General features: G+C 48.9%; 1 protein-coding gene across 4 annotated transcripts in view; it reads left to right on the plus strand.

The window, feature by feature from the left end:
• LCORL (ligand dependent nuclear receptor corepressor like) overlaps positions 1 to 12898 on the plus strand; it is a 605370-nt gene that overhangs the window by 91252 nt on the left and 501220 nt on the right. The window lies entirely within an intron of this gene.

Below are 12898 nucleotides of genomic sequence, written 5' to 3' on the forward strand. Positions count from 1 at the left end.
GCACTACCGGCTTTGTAAAATTATTTGTGTTGCAGGGCTTGTTATGCGTCTCTGCACACAAATTAATAAAAACAAATTCCCAATGAGCGGAAATAATTATGGCACAGAAGTTTGTTGTGATATGGTGTTTGGGTAGGACAGGAGTGATGGAGTGCTAAAAACATTTGCATATGGAATTTCCATTCTACATTACTGGATCCTGTCCAATCATCTCTTTTCATTGTAGAGTTACGCTGGCATCACTGGTAAAGTCTGCTCCAGTGAATGATTCTATTATGCTTCATAGCCCTAACCATAAACGAAAGGGGAGGATTGGGATGGGTATGTTGACTGGGTGAAGTGGCTACTGTAAGACCGCCACCTTCCCACTTCCAACTCTTATGCCTTGCTTTTATTGCTGCTAGCACATTTCTTTCTACTTTTCATCTCCATTTCTTACTACTCTTTCTTTGTACTATTGGGCTTTCCTCATTGCACAGGCTCAAGGCCACACCAAGCATGCTTGACTTGCTAATTCTGCCTTTTCCACCACTCTCCACTTAATGAAGTAAAATCTTAACTGGCAGCGAGTGATACAGCTCGTGAAGTCTGGACACATTCTGTAGTTTCTCCCAAAACATTATTCAGGGGCTTGGCTCAAATGGCAAGCCATAGTTTCCTTTTTTTTTTTGTTTTTTTTGTTTTTTGTTTTTTTGAGCCTCCTTTTTCTCAGGAGCCCCATCTGGTTATGGTATGGTATTCAGGTGATCATTAAGGGTGCTCTTTTCCAATCTTAAACAGATAAGCATCATAAGTTCTTAGGTTTCATATAGGTACCCTAATAATATAGGCCCAGGTAATATCGTACTTCACCTACATTACCTCCCTTCTACTACAGTAACGAGCCTTTAGGAGTGAACCTTTACCTAGTTCTAGTCCTGGGCGCAGAAGGATGGTTTTTCCCTGAATAGCATCCTATAACTTCATCAATAGACTCATTCAGTATGAATGAATATTCATAAGGGTTCTTGGAAACCAGGCAGAGGCTACACCACCTGCATAATATCTACGTACAAGGTTTATCCCATGTCATCCTCCAATCCAACAATGGCTAATACAAGAAACTGGGGACAAAAACCCTAGATACTTTCTGTATAAATACGGCACATCTAGCTAAGGTTGGAAGAAGAGACAGATTTCCAGGCCGACACACTGACAAGAGATGCTGAGGCTCCTGCATGCAGCACTCCAGCAGACAGTGGTCTAACACATCCCTCAGGGGGACTGGGTCACAAACTCACTTCAGGTAATGATGTTGGACTAAATCCTAGATGGATTCTTGGCTTCACACATACTAGGTACACTTGGGTACATCTAGATAGGCATGGTAGGAGTAAGCACTCTTTTATCATGCATTTTATATTTATGTATGTATTCATGATTATTGCAAGATGGTAGAACTGAACTATCCTTTTATTTTCACTGTGCTAATTATATAGATCTGCTACTGTAACGGTTGTTGCAGCACATCTACTTTACTGTAGAAGAACTGTGCAATAAATTCTTAATGTAACACGCCCTACTGTTTCTTCAGTGTAACACTCTGAGACCGAATAAGTGAGCATGAGTGACTGAGTGAAAAGTAGTACATTGTTTCCACGATCCTGGGGGCTTAGGGTTGTCATGTTCTGAGGTTGCCAGAAATTATTCTCTCCCCGATAAGAGGAGATTCTAGTGGCACTGTGAGCTAGCTAAAACCAAGGCTAACATTCTCGGTGGGGGTGCTCCGAGTCAGTATGCCACCAATCCCACAGTTTGTTATCCGAAAGCGTAGATCCTGTATGGGTAATATAGGAACTACACGACAGTTCATGACTTACAACAAGCACTCTTGGTCCTGTCTACGGATGCAAAATAAAGGTGAAGTCAGAAGCTCAGACCCTGAAAGCATTGGGTCAAAAAGAGATTTTGTTTAATAATATTGCAAAGCCCATGGGCAAAACACCTAATCCTTGGCTGCACACCCCATGGTTCAAAGCGATGTATCGCAATACCAGCAACTGCAGAAGAGATGGACAGGCCAGCCAATGCGAATTTTGCGAGGTAGGACTGTTTCAGCAAGTGCTCTCTACAGGGATGCAACAACTTCAGCAAGACAACAGCTTTTCCACTTCTCTGCAGTTCTCCAGTGTAGAGCAGTTTATTAGATCATCTCAGACTTGCAAAGAATAATCCAAGGCATATCCACTGGGCAATGCTGTAAATAGTATGCATTGCATTTTAATGTATCCCAAAGAAGTTGCCTCAAGATCTTCTGGTATAAAAGATAAACATTCTTGTGTCGTAGCACACCACAAAATCATTCCCTACCATGGAAAAGGCAATTCAGCATGTTAGCTGTGCACCAAATTTATACATCACTTGGAAAATTGGATACATGTCCTCTAACTTCAAGATGGGCATTTTCACATTATCCAAGTAATCGAGCATTGACAACCAGTAGGTCTGGCTTTTTATATAAAAGTACTTCAGTGATTGAGTTTGTGTTTGTATTGATGAGTGAGTATGCCAGTAAGGTTGATGAATGGTGTATAAATTACTGCATGTATGGATTGATGTGACAAGTGAGTGGACTGATATAGCTTTAACGCACAGTGTATCGGGCAGGGAAACTGGTTTGCTCTCGCTTGGCGGGAGCATTTTTCAATCTGCTGCCAAGCGGGAGCAAAAACAAAATTTGCTCCTAGCCAGCTGAAGTTTTGAAAATGCTCAAGCCGACTAGGGGCAGACTTTGATCTGTTTCTTTGCCTGCACTGATGCAGGCAAGGAAACAAATCAAAATATTACTACTGCCCAAAGGGAGCCGCATTGGTAGCGGCTCCGGCCGGGCAGGCGCAATGCAGGCTCCCGCTGCCTGCAGGGAGCCAGCTGGGGCCAGGGTGGGCCTTAAGGCCCCCGTGCAGCCCCTAACAAGTAAATGATGGGTGCCCTGGGTTGTACACCCACCTTTGACAGTGCTGGCTCCGAAGTATGGGGTACCCAAAGGCAGACAAGGCTTGGAGGGGGGGCGTTCTCATTTTGAAACCCCAATTTGATTAATCGCGGCCCTGGGGGTGGGCTTCTTGGGACCTTTCATTTTAAACAGCCCTGAAATTGGGGTCCCCAGGGCCTAAAAGGTGATCAAACATCCGTGATGCCAATTGTAATGTCATCCGTGATGCCAATTGGAATGTCATAGCATATGGCAGGGGCACAAATTATAGTTGGCTCTGCTAACTCGAACTTTTATTTCTGTGGTTTTAGTTCAAAATGTTAATGCTGTCACTGACACTTAACTATGTTTATTCGTTGTCACATCTGGATGCATGGCACCTGCTTTCCCAGTGATATCCAGGCTTCTTTAAAAGGATATGCAGTTAAATTGAACAGTCCTTTGGTAAAAAGGCAACCTCAGTTCTCTTCCAGGGGATCCTCATCAATAGTCATAAGCATTAGAATATTCCCGCCCATGTGCGGGATCCCGGAAACAGTATATTATATGTGCCCCACATATATATATCCATACATATATACCTATATGTATGCACAAGCAATTGCAGCCCATAAACCCTAGAGCTGAACCATGCTGTAAGGAATTTCCACTATACATAAGAAAATAGCATTATAAACACGAGAAACAACATTATAACTTGTTTGGAAACTGTTTTAGTGCTTAGAAAACAGCAGAAATTCTTAGAAAACACAAAGCATAGGAAGCTCCCAGGCTGCATTGCAAATACCCAGTCTAAAAAGACTGAAAAGCTAACTAATAGCTGCATAGCAAAAAACTGACACCGTGCCTTTAAGGCACACCTGACCCCCACCTTCCCATCATGCCTCAGGGGTGGCAGTTAGGCTTGCGGCTCCTTCTGAAAGGATCCTGGCAACAGAGCTCCACTTTTTTCTGAGTTTGTCAGAAAATATTGTCTGTTTTTCAACTGTTTTTTTCCCTTACTTCGACGTTTTACATCTCAGAAAGTAAGAGGCTGTCTTTTTTAGGCAGTTTTGGGCATTTTTTCCAACTTAAAATGCCATCTCTTTTCGATCCTTGGCCTGCTTGTGGCAAGAAGGCCAGGACTGACTCTCATAGGGTCTGTATCCTGTGTCTACCGGAGGATCATGACTCCAAGACATGTACTCACTGCCAGAGCCTGTCCAAGAGAACTTTGAAGGACAGAGAGCGAATTCGCGTTTATGGCCTGGCACAACCATCCAGAGGGCGATCTCCGGTGAGGAAGGGCTCAAAGAGGCCTAGAGATACATCTAGAAGCAAGTCCTCTCGTCCTTCCGCCTCAGCGTCGGGATCGGCGCTGAGGAAAGATGTTCCGGTAGGTCGTGTTTCCAAGAAGAGACTTTCGACAGCGGGCTCGCCGTCGAGAGCAGGTACGTCGTCTAAGTCCAGACCGCCATCGTCAACTCGGCGACGAGATCTAGAGCCTCTCCGCTGTCGTCAACCCGGCGACTATTGGCGTCGAGACACCACCCCTCCGCCGTCGTCAACCCGGCGTCGAGGAGCAGGGAGCCTCCGCTGTCGTCAACCAGGCGACGATCGGCGTCGAGGAGCAGAGAACTTCCGCCGTCGCCAACCCAGCGGCGATCGGCGTCGGAGCAGGGAACCTCCGCCGTCGTCTCGACGACGATCGGCGTCGGAGCATGGACCCTCCGCCGGCGTCAACCAGGCGACGACCGGCGTCGAGTAGTGTCACCCCCTCCGTCGTCGAGGGCACGATCCCCTCCGTCGTCGCGGCTCCATCAGCGTTCGACGTCTAGCAGAATCCTCCGCCATTGTCATCCAGACGGCGTTCGGCGTCGAGGTTGCCATCCGCGTCGACGTCGAGAGTGGCAGAATCTCCGCCGGCGTCCCCACGGCGTTCGGCGTCGGGAGAGAGGGCCTCCGTCGTCGGCTTCACATCACCGTTCGACGTCGAGGCGGCATTCTTCGCCCACTGCACATGGCCGCCGGTCCACATCTAGGCGTCGTTCGACGTCGAAGAGTCCAGGCGAGAAAGAAGGCGACGCCACGGATCGACGTCAAGACCACGCTCGACGTCGAGACAGGCCTCGGACTGGTCGGTGGTCCTGGTGACAGTCGGCTTCGCGCCATTCCTCCTCTCACTCAGGGGCATCTCCACGACCGGCAATTCCACTAGAACCTGCCAGCCAACCCCGTTGGTCTTCCCCCCTCAGACTCAAGGGACCATTTCTCTGTCGCCCAGATGGCTGCTGCCAGCACATCATTGGCAGGACTCAGGGGCTACAAGGAGACTACGGGAATATGTCAGTCAAGTGCATGACTCTCCGCTGCAACGGCTGGTGGAGGCTGTGGACAGAGCTAGTCCTCCCAGGCCAGCACGTCGGAAGTCGCTTGACAGCCGGCGACGCAGATCGCGCTCCCCCAGGCGGGAGGGGCATTAATCCGGATCACGGGCTCATGATCATCGCCGGGAGCGGAGGTCACCATCATCGTCCTCTTCCTCGTCCACCAGGTCCTCCATCGGGGACTATTCACCCACGCCATCGGGCAGCCCAGTGTCCAGGGTCTCGCCCATAGATGACATCAACACCTACCAGGAGGTGCTGCAGCGGGGAGCGTGGAAGTTGGGGATTGAAATGTCAGTCCCCCAAGTCACCACGTCGGTGATTTTTGAAACACTTCACCAGAAGTCTGCCTCTCGTCCACTGCTGCCTTTGGTCCCAGGAATCATGGAACCAGTCATGGACACCTTCCTCACCCCGGCGACCGTCAAAGCGCTTCCGGCTCGTATCCTCAAATACAAGCCAGCTACCTCTGATCCTGTCTTTGTGAAGATGGACCCGCCTGCGGACTCCGTAATAGTGGCGGCTGCAAGAAAGGGTCAGACGGCGTCTGCCTCCTCTTCCGTCCCTCCAGATAAGGAGAGCAGAACCCAGGACTCCTGGGGACGCAGGGCCTGCTCTTCGGCGGCTTCCCTCAATCTCCAGCCAGATGCGCTGCAACGGATTTTAAACCTCCCGTTCTCTGGCAACTCCCTCTTCGGCACTCACACGGATGAGATGGGGCGCATGAAAACTGAACTGGACACCCTCAAAGCTGTGGGCTTGGAGAAGAAAGGAATTCAAGCGCAGTTTTCGACCCACCCAACGCAAGGGGCCTCAACAGAGGGTTCAAACCCCTCAATGGTCTCAGAGTAAACCCCAAGGAAAATCGCAGTTTCGAGGCGGAAAATCCGGCAGGGGTAGAGGTGGACACCAGCAGCAGTCCTCCACTACCACAAGAGGAGGAAAGTCATGAGCTGTGGCTTCCTCTACGACCGTTGCCCACTCCAGTGGGAGGAAGTGCGTCACAACATCTAGCAGAGTGGGACAGCATCACAAACGATCGCTGGGTGCTGAATATACTGCGAAATGGATATGCGCTACGTTTTCGAGCGCATCCGAAATACATCCCGCCAAAAAGGTTCCGTCCTCACCACTTAAAACTGCTCCAAAAGGAGGTGAGGGCCCTTCTGCAAAAAACAGGCCATAGAAAAAGTTCCTCCTTCGCAAGTCGGAAAAGGAGTGTACTCCCGGTACTTCCTTGTGCCCAAAAAAGATCAAGAGCACAAGTTTCGGACGATTCTGGACCTTCGTCTCCTAAACAGTCCTCGTCAAGGAGAAGTTCCGTATGTTGGCGCTTCACCAAATATGTCCACATCTGCAAGTCGGGGATTGGATGTGTTCGGTGGACCTCCAAGATGCGTACTTTCACATTGCAATCGCGAAGCATCACCGCAGGTACTTGCGGTTTGTGGTTGGAAGCAAGCATTATCAGTACAAAGTCCTTCCATTCGGACTCAAGTCGGCTCCGCGAGTCTTCACCAAATGTATGGCAGTGGTGGCGGCCTGCCTACACAAGCAGGGTCTATTCGTCTACCCTTACTTAGACGACTGGTTGCTGAAGGCTCCATCCCAGCAGCAGGTGAAGAAAGACTTCCAGACCTGTCTGACAGTTGCACGCTCTCGGCCTTCACGTCAACATGGCAAAGTCCGTGCAGCAGCCCACTCAGTCCATCCACTACCTTGGCTCCGTTCTGGACACAAGCGTGGGAAAAGCGTATCCTTCGGGGGAGAGACTGTCTTCAATGAAGAGGAAATGCAGGCTTATGCAGCAGATGCAGAGGCCGTCAGCCCGGCAGGTAGCATCTCTGCTGGGATCCATGGCGTCCTGCATTTTTCTCATTCCCAACGCCAGACTGCGAATGAGACCTTTGCAGCAAGCTCTGGAGGATCAACGGGATCAGTCCACAGGCCGTTGGGGAGATCACATCTCTCTCTCCCAGGTGGCGAAATCTTCCCTTGCATGGTGGACTCGTCAGGACAATCTGATGGTGGGAGTCCCGTTTCACCACCCACTTCCGGTGCAATCGGTGGTGACAGATGCATCGCTGCAAGGTTGGGGGGCCCACATGGGGTGCCTCCAAATACAGGATCGGTAATCTACCAAAGAACAGGGCTACCACAGAACAGGGCTACCACATAAATATGCTAGAACTTCGGGCAGTCCACCTTGCTCTAAAGGCGTTCCTCCCAGCAATCGAGGCCGACTCAGTCCTGGTGCAGACCGACAACACCACGACCATGTTTTACCTGAACAAACCAGGCGGAACTCGGTCACGCCCCCTCTCCCTGGAGGCACAGGCGATCTGGCACTGGCTGCTCACCCGGAACCTCTCGGTAGTGGCAGTGCACCTTCCGGGGGAGTTGAATATCAAGGCAGACGCACTCAGCAGGCACTTCGAAGATCAGCCAGACTGGGTGCTGCACGACGAAGTGGTGGCAGACCTGTTCCATTGTTGGGGTCGTCCAGAAATCGATCTGTTTGCAGACGACAAATTCAAAATGCCATGCCTTCGCGTCCAGATTCCACCGTCCAGGGACCAGGGGGAATGCTCTTTTGATGGACTGGTCAGGGACATTTGCCTACGCCTTTCCGCCCCTGCCTCTGATTCCGAAGGTGGTGTCCAAGCTGCTCAGATCAGACATGAAGATGATCCTCATAGCTCCGGATTGGCCGCGCCAGTGGTGGTACCCGGACCTTCTCCATCTCTCAGTGCGGCCTCACAGGCGACTGCCTTGCAGGCCGGACCTGCTGTCCAAGATGGGCGGGAGGATTCTGCATCCCAACCTTCCCTCACTGAACTTAACAGCATGGCTCCTGAGGTCCTGCAATACGGACATTTAGGTCTACCACCTGACTGCATGCATATTCTAAAAGAAGCGAAGCGACCCTCCACGAGAGCGTCTTATGCGTTTAAGTGGAAGAGGTTCTTCATTTGGTGTAGGGAGAATCACCTTGATCCTACAAAGGGGCAGGAGGACGTCATCCTTCCTTACCTTCTGCACTTAGCTAGAACAGGCTTGAAGTATGCATCCATCAGGGTCCATTTGTCTGCCATTACAGCTTACAGGAGGTCTCCCACAACCTTCCTTTTTCCAGATGCAGGTGGTCAAGGACTTCTTGCAGGGGTTGAAGAAAGTTTACCCCCCTGTTCGAAACCCTTCTCCTCCGTGGGAGTTGAACTTAGTATTGTCCAAGTTGATGGGCCCACCCTTTGAGCCGATCCACAGAGCTTCCTTACAGCACCTATTGTGGAAGGCTGCTTTTCTGGTAGCCATTACATCGGCACGCAGAGTAAGCGAAATCCAGGCTCTCTGTACTAAAGAGCCGTACACAGTTTTTCACCAGCACAAAGTGGTCTTAAGGGCACATCCATCTTTTCTCCCTAAGGTAGTGTCTGATTTTCATATTTATCAGTCCATTTCTCTGCCATCCTTCTTCCCGAATCGAGCGACCCCGGCTGAGCGGTCGCTCCACTCCTTAGACCTCAAGAGGGTACTTAAATTCTACCTGGAAAGTACCAAAGGCATTCGGAAGACGGATCAACTGTTTGTCAACTATGGCGCCATGAGAACAGGCTTCCCAGCAGCTAAGCGATCCATTTACAGATGGATTGTTTCCTGCATTACCCTAGCCTACCAGCTGGCGAAAAGGCCCTTACCTTTGGCCCCTAAGGCTCATTCTACTAGAGGGAAAGCGGCCACAGTAGCTTTCTTGCATGACGTTCCAATGGCAGAGATCTGCAAGGCGGCCACTTGGAAATCGGTTCACACCTTTACCAGGCACTACTGCCTCGAATCCGATTCCAGGGCGGATGCCCAAGTAGGCCAAGCCTCCTTGAGGAACCTGTTTGGGTAGCTGGGTCTATCTAAGCATACTGTTCCTTCTCTGTTTTTTTCTTTCCTTTGCCCGCAGGGGGATGAGGTGAGGCTCGCTATTCTATTCTAATGCTTATGACTATTGATGAGGATCCCCCTGGAAGAGAAGGATTAGTTACTTACCTGTAATCCTAGTTCTCTTCCAGGGGTATCCTCATCAAAGTCATAAGCAACCCTCCCGCCTCCCCGGGCAAAGGTGTGATCGTTTTCAGAGGTTATTTCTTTGTGCCATAACTTTTCAGTCGCCGCAAAGAACTGACCTAACTGCCACCCCTGAGGCATGATGGGAAGGTGGGGGTCAGGTGTGCCTTAAAGGCACGGTGTCAGTTTTTTGCTATGCAGCTATTAGTTAGCTTTTCAGTCTTTTTAGACTGGGTATTTGCAATGCAGCCTGGGAGCTTCCTATGCTTTCAGTGTTTTCTAAGAATTTCTGCTGTTTTCTAAGCATTAAAACAGTTTCCAAACAAGTTATAATGTTGTTTCCCGTGTTTATAATGCTATTTTCTTATGTATAGTGGAAATGCCTTACAGCATGGTTCAGCTCTAGGGTTTATGGGCTGCAATTGCTTGTGTATACATATAGGTATATATGTATGGATATATATATGTGGGGCACATAAAATGTACTGTTTCCGGGATCCCGCACATGGGCGGGAATATTCTAATGCTTATGACTGATGAGGATACCCCTGGAAGAGAACTAGGATTACAGGTAAGTAACTAATCCATGTAGACCACTTTTAAGATTGCAGGGCTCTTGCATGCTCTTTGGGGCTGCTTTCCCCAGCACTTTGATTGCAGAAGTTCTGGGGCTATTTGAGAGATATTGCCTGTTGCCAACACCAGTCCTTGCGCCTTGTCTAGGCTTTGAGGGTCCAATGGAAGTTTCTGTAGTCTCTGCAGGTGAGGCAGAAGCAGTCCCACAACATTAGCTTGCCCTACAGTGATAGTTGTCTTGCAGGGGTGTGAATACTATTTTGCATGCCCAGTAGCATGCAGCTACTTCAGACCAGTGGGTCCTTCAGGCCATTCAGTTTGATTATGCCCTCTTTTGTCTCCGCCCTTCTCCTTTAGTTACTTGGACATCTGAATTCTATGTGACATCTTGGTCTAAGAAGACTCTGCTTGCCAGGGGTGCGATTGAAGTGGTGCTTGATGTATAGAGGGGCCTTGGAAGTTATTCCTGATACTTCTAGTTCCCAAGGAGGGGTGGGCTAAGACCAGTTGTGAGGGTGCCTCTTTTGACATGGTTAGCTCCCTAAAAACCTATCCACAATTGATATTTTTGCCCCCTGTAAGTTCCTAGTAAGTGTTAACCTGAGTGCCTGGGACCTGAAGTGGGTCCCCAGGCACCCCCTCACTACGACCATGCCACTGCGATCGCATGCCCCTGTGAGGTGAAACTGAAGGTGACTTGGCACCCTGCCTGGGTGCTATGCCATCCAGCACTGTCTGAAGGTGTAGGTAACTCACCAAGCTAGCAGGCATTATAGCCCTAAGGCAGTGTGCACTGTATCACAGGTGAGGGTGTATCTGCATGAGTATATATGCTCCTACAATACTAAAACCAATTCTTAAATATTGTAGGTGCCAGGGAAACCATAAGGAGTACATGGGCTGGCAACTCAACAACTCTAGTTCCCCAGCACCTCTCCAGCTAACTTGGTTTTCCTGCTGATTCTCCTGCCCAAAGTTGGAGTCAGAACCAGTGGGGGCCAGTTGCTGGGAGCAGCAAATTGCTGCGGTAGCTCACAAAGGTGGCAGGCCTTTGAAGCTTTCCCTTCGTGGACCCAGCCCGTCTCGGGGGAGGAGGCTTGGTACTTCGCCCCATGATGTGCTTTGTTTCAGGACCCCGAGATCAGCAGGTTCTTGACCGAGGGGGTCCAGAAATATGTCTAGTGGTGGTAGCTGGCGAGCACACTCAGCCAGGACACTAGAGTTAGGTCGTTTTTTAGGAGGCATCTCTAAAATGCCCTGAGTGCATTGTATAATAAATCCCACACTGGCATCAGTGTGGGTTTCTTATGCTGAGACGTTTGCTACCGAACTTCCCAGAATTCAGTAAAGCCATTATGGTGCTGTGAAGTTCGTAATGACTAACTGCCAGACCATATACTCTTTATTGCCTTATTGCACTTAAAATGTCTAAAAATGGACTTAAACACTGTAGAGGTGCAGGGCTCATGCACCTGTACCTTCACCCGTGGTATAGTGCACCAGCTAGATGGGTGGCTTACCTAGGCCATGGCAGTGGGTTGTAGGCATGGCATGCAGGGTGTGCCATGTTGACTTTACTCTGCACCAAAACAGTGTGTGTGTATACACACATAAATGCATACATGGCCTAGAAGAGTGGCACAATAAGTGCTGCAGCCTTTAGAGGCCTTCTCTGGTCACAATGCCCTTGGTACCTATGGTACCTTTTACAAGGGACTTGCATGTGGCCAGGGTTGATAATTGGGTTTTGCAACTGTATAGTTTAGGGAAAGAACATGGGTCTGGGGTTGGCAGGCACCCAGGGCACACTCCAAGTACATCAGTTTGGCAAAAAATGGGGGCAACCATGCAAAACGTGGCACTTTTCTACAGATATGACTGGGCCCACTGAAATGAAATGGAGGGACTTCTACAACACCTCCCAGAGGAGCACAGAAAAAGAGGTCAAGAGATTGTAAATGAAGGCAAACTTATCCCAAACCATTCCATTAAGTGTGCACTAGATGCAGCCAACACTGCTACTAGAAGTATCGGTACCAGTGTCCTAATAAGACATGCATGGTTATGGATATTTGGTTTCGAACCTGAAATACAACAAACCATATCAAATCTCTCATTTGAGTAACATCTGTTCAGCCCTCAAGTAGACAAAGCCCTTGAGAAAATGAAAAAGGACATTGAGGTCGGACAATCAATGGGAAGCTCTACAAACTAACCCAGTAGAGGTTCCTTTTGTAGGCCTAATTTCAGTCGAGGGTACAGACAGCTTCCACAGGTGCCTCTGGTTCAGAATATAATACTTTGGGACAGACTTCAACACAAACCTTCTACAGAGGTAACAATTTTAAAGGAAGAGGCAGAGGAAACGAAATCCCGTTCCCCAAATAGCAATACTAAATGACTCCTTTACCTTTCCCCCACAACACCAGACACCATTTGATAGTCTTCTTCAACAATTTCGCAAATTGGGATTCAGTTGCAACAGACCAATGGGTCTTAGACATTATCTAACATGGTTATTGTCTGGGGCTTATAACTCCTCCAAATATTCCACCTCACAAACTATCCATGCAACATCAAATCCTTCTGCAACAAGAAATAACAGCTGTTGCAAAAAGGAGCAATGGAACCAGTTCCACCACAATTTCATGGGACTGGTATATTCACTATACTATACTTCTTCCCAAAAAATCCCTCCGGCCCATTCTAAATATCAGACCACTAAATCATTACATAATATTGGAAATTTTCCACATGGTCTCTCCAAGAGATCATCCCTTTACTACAAAAAAGACGTCATGGCAACCTTGGATCTAAAGGACGCCTATTTCCATATGCCAATTCATCCTGCACCCAGAAAATACCTCCGATTTTTCTATTTCAGGGAAAACATTATCAGCCCATAGTACTTTCCTTTGGGATCACTACA

The sequence above is a fragment of the Triturus cristatus genome, chromosome 2_2 (genome assembly GCF_964204655.1).
Source record: "Triturus cristatus chromosome 2_2, aTriCri1.1, whole genome shotgun sequence".
NCBI classification, from domain to species: Eukaryota; Metazoa; Chordata; class Amphibia; order Caudata; family Salamandridae; genus Triturus; species Triturus cristatus.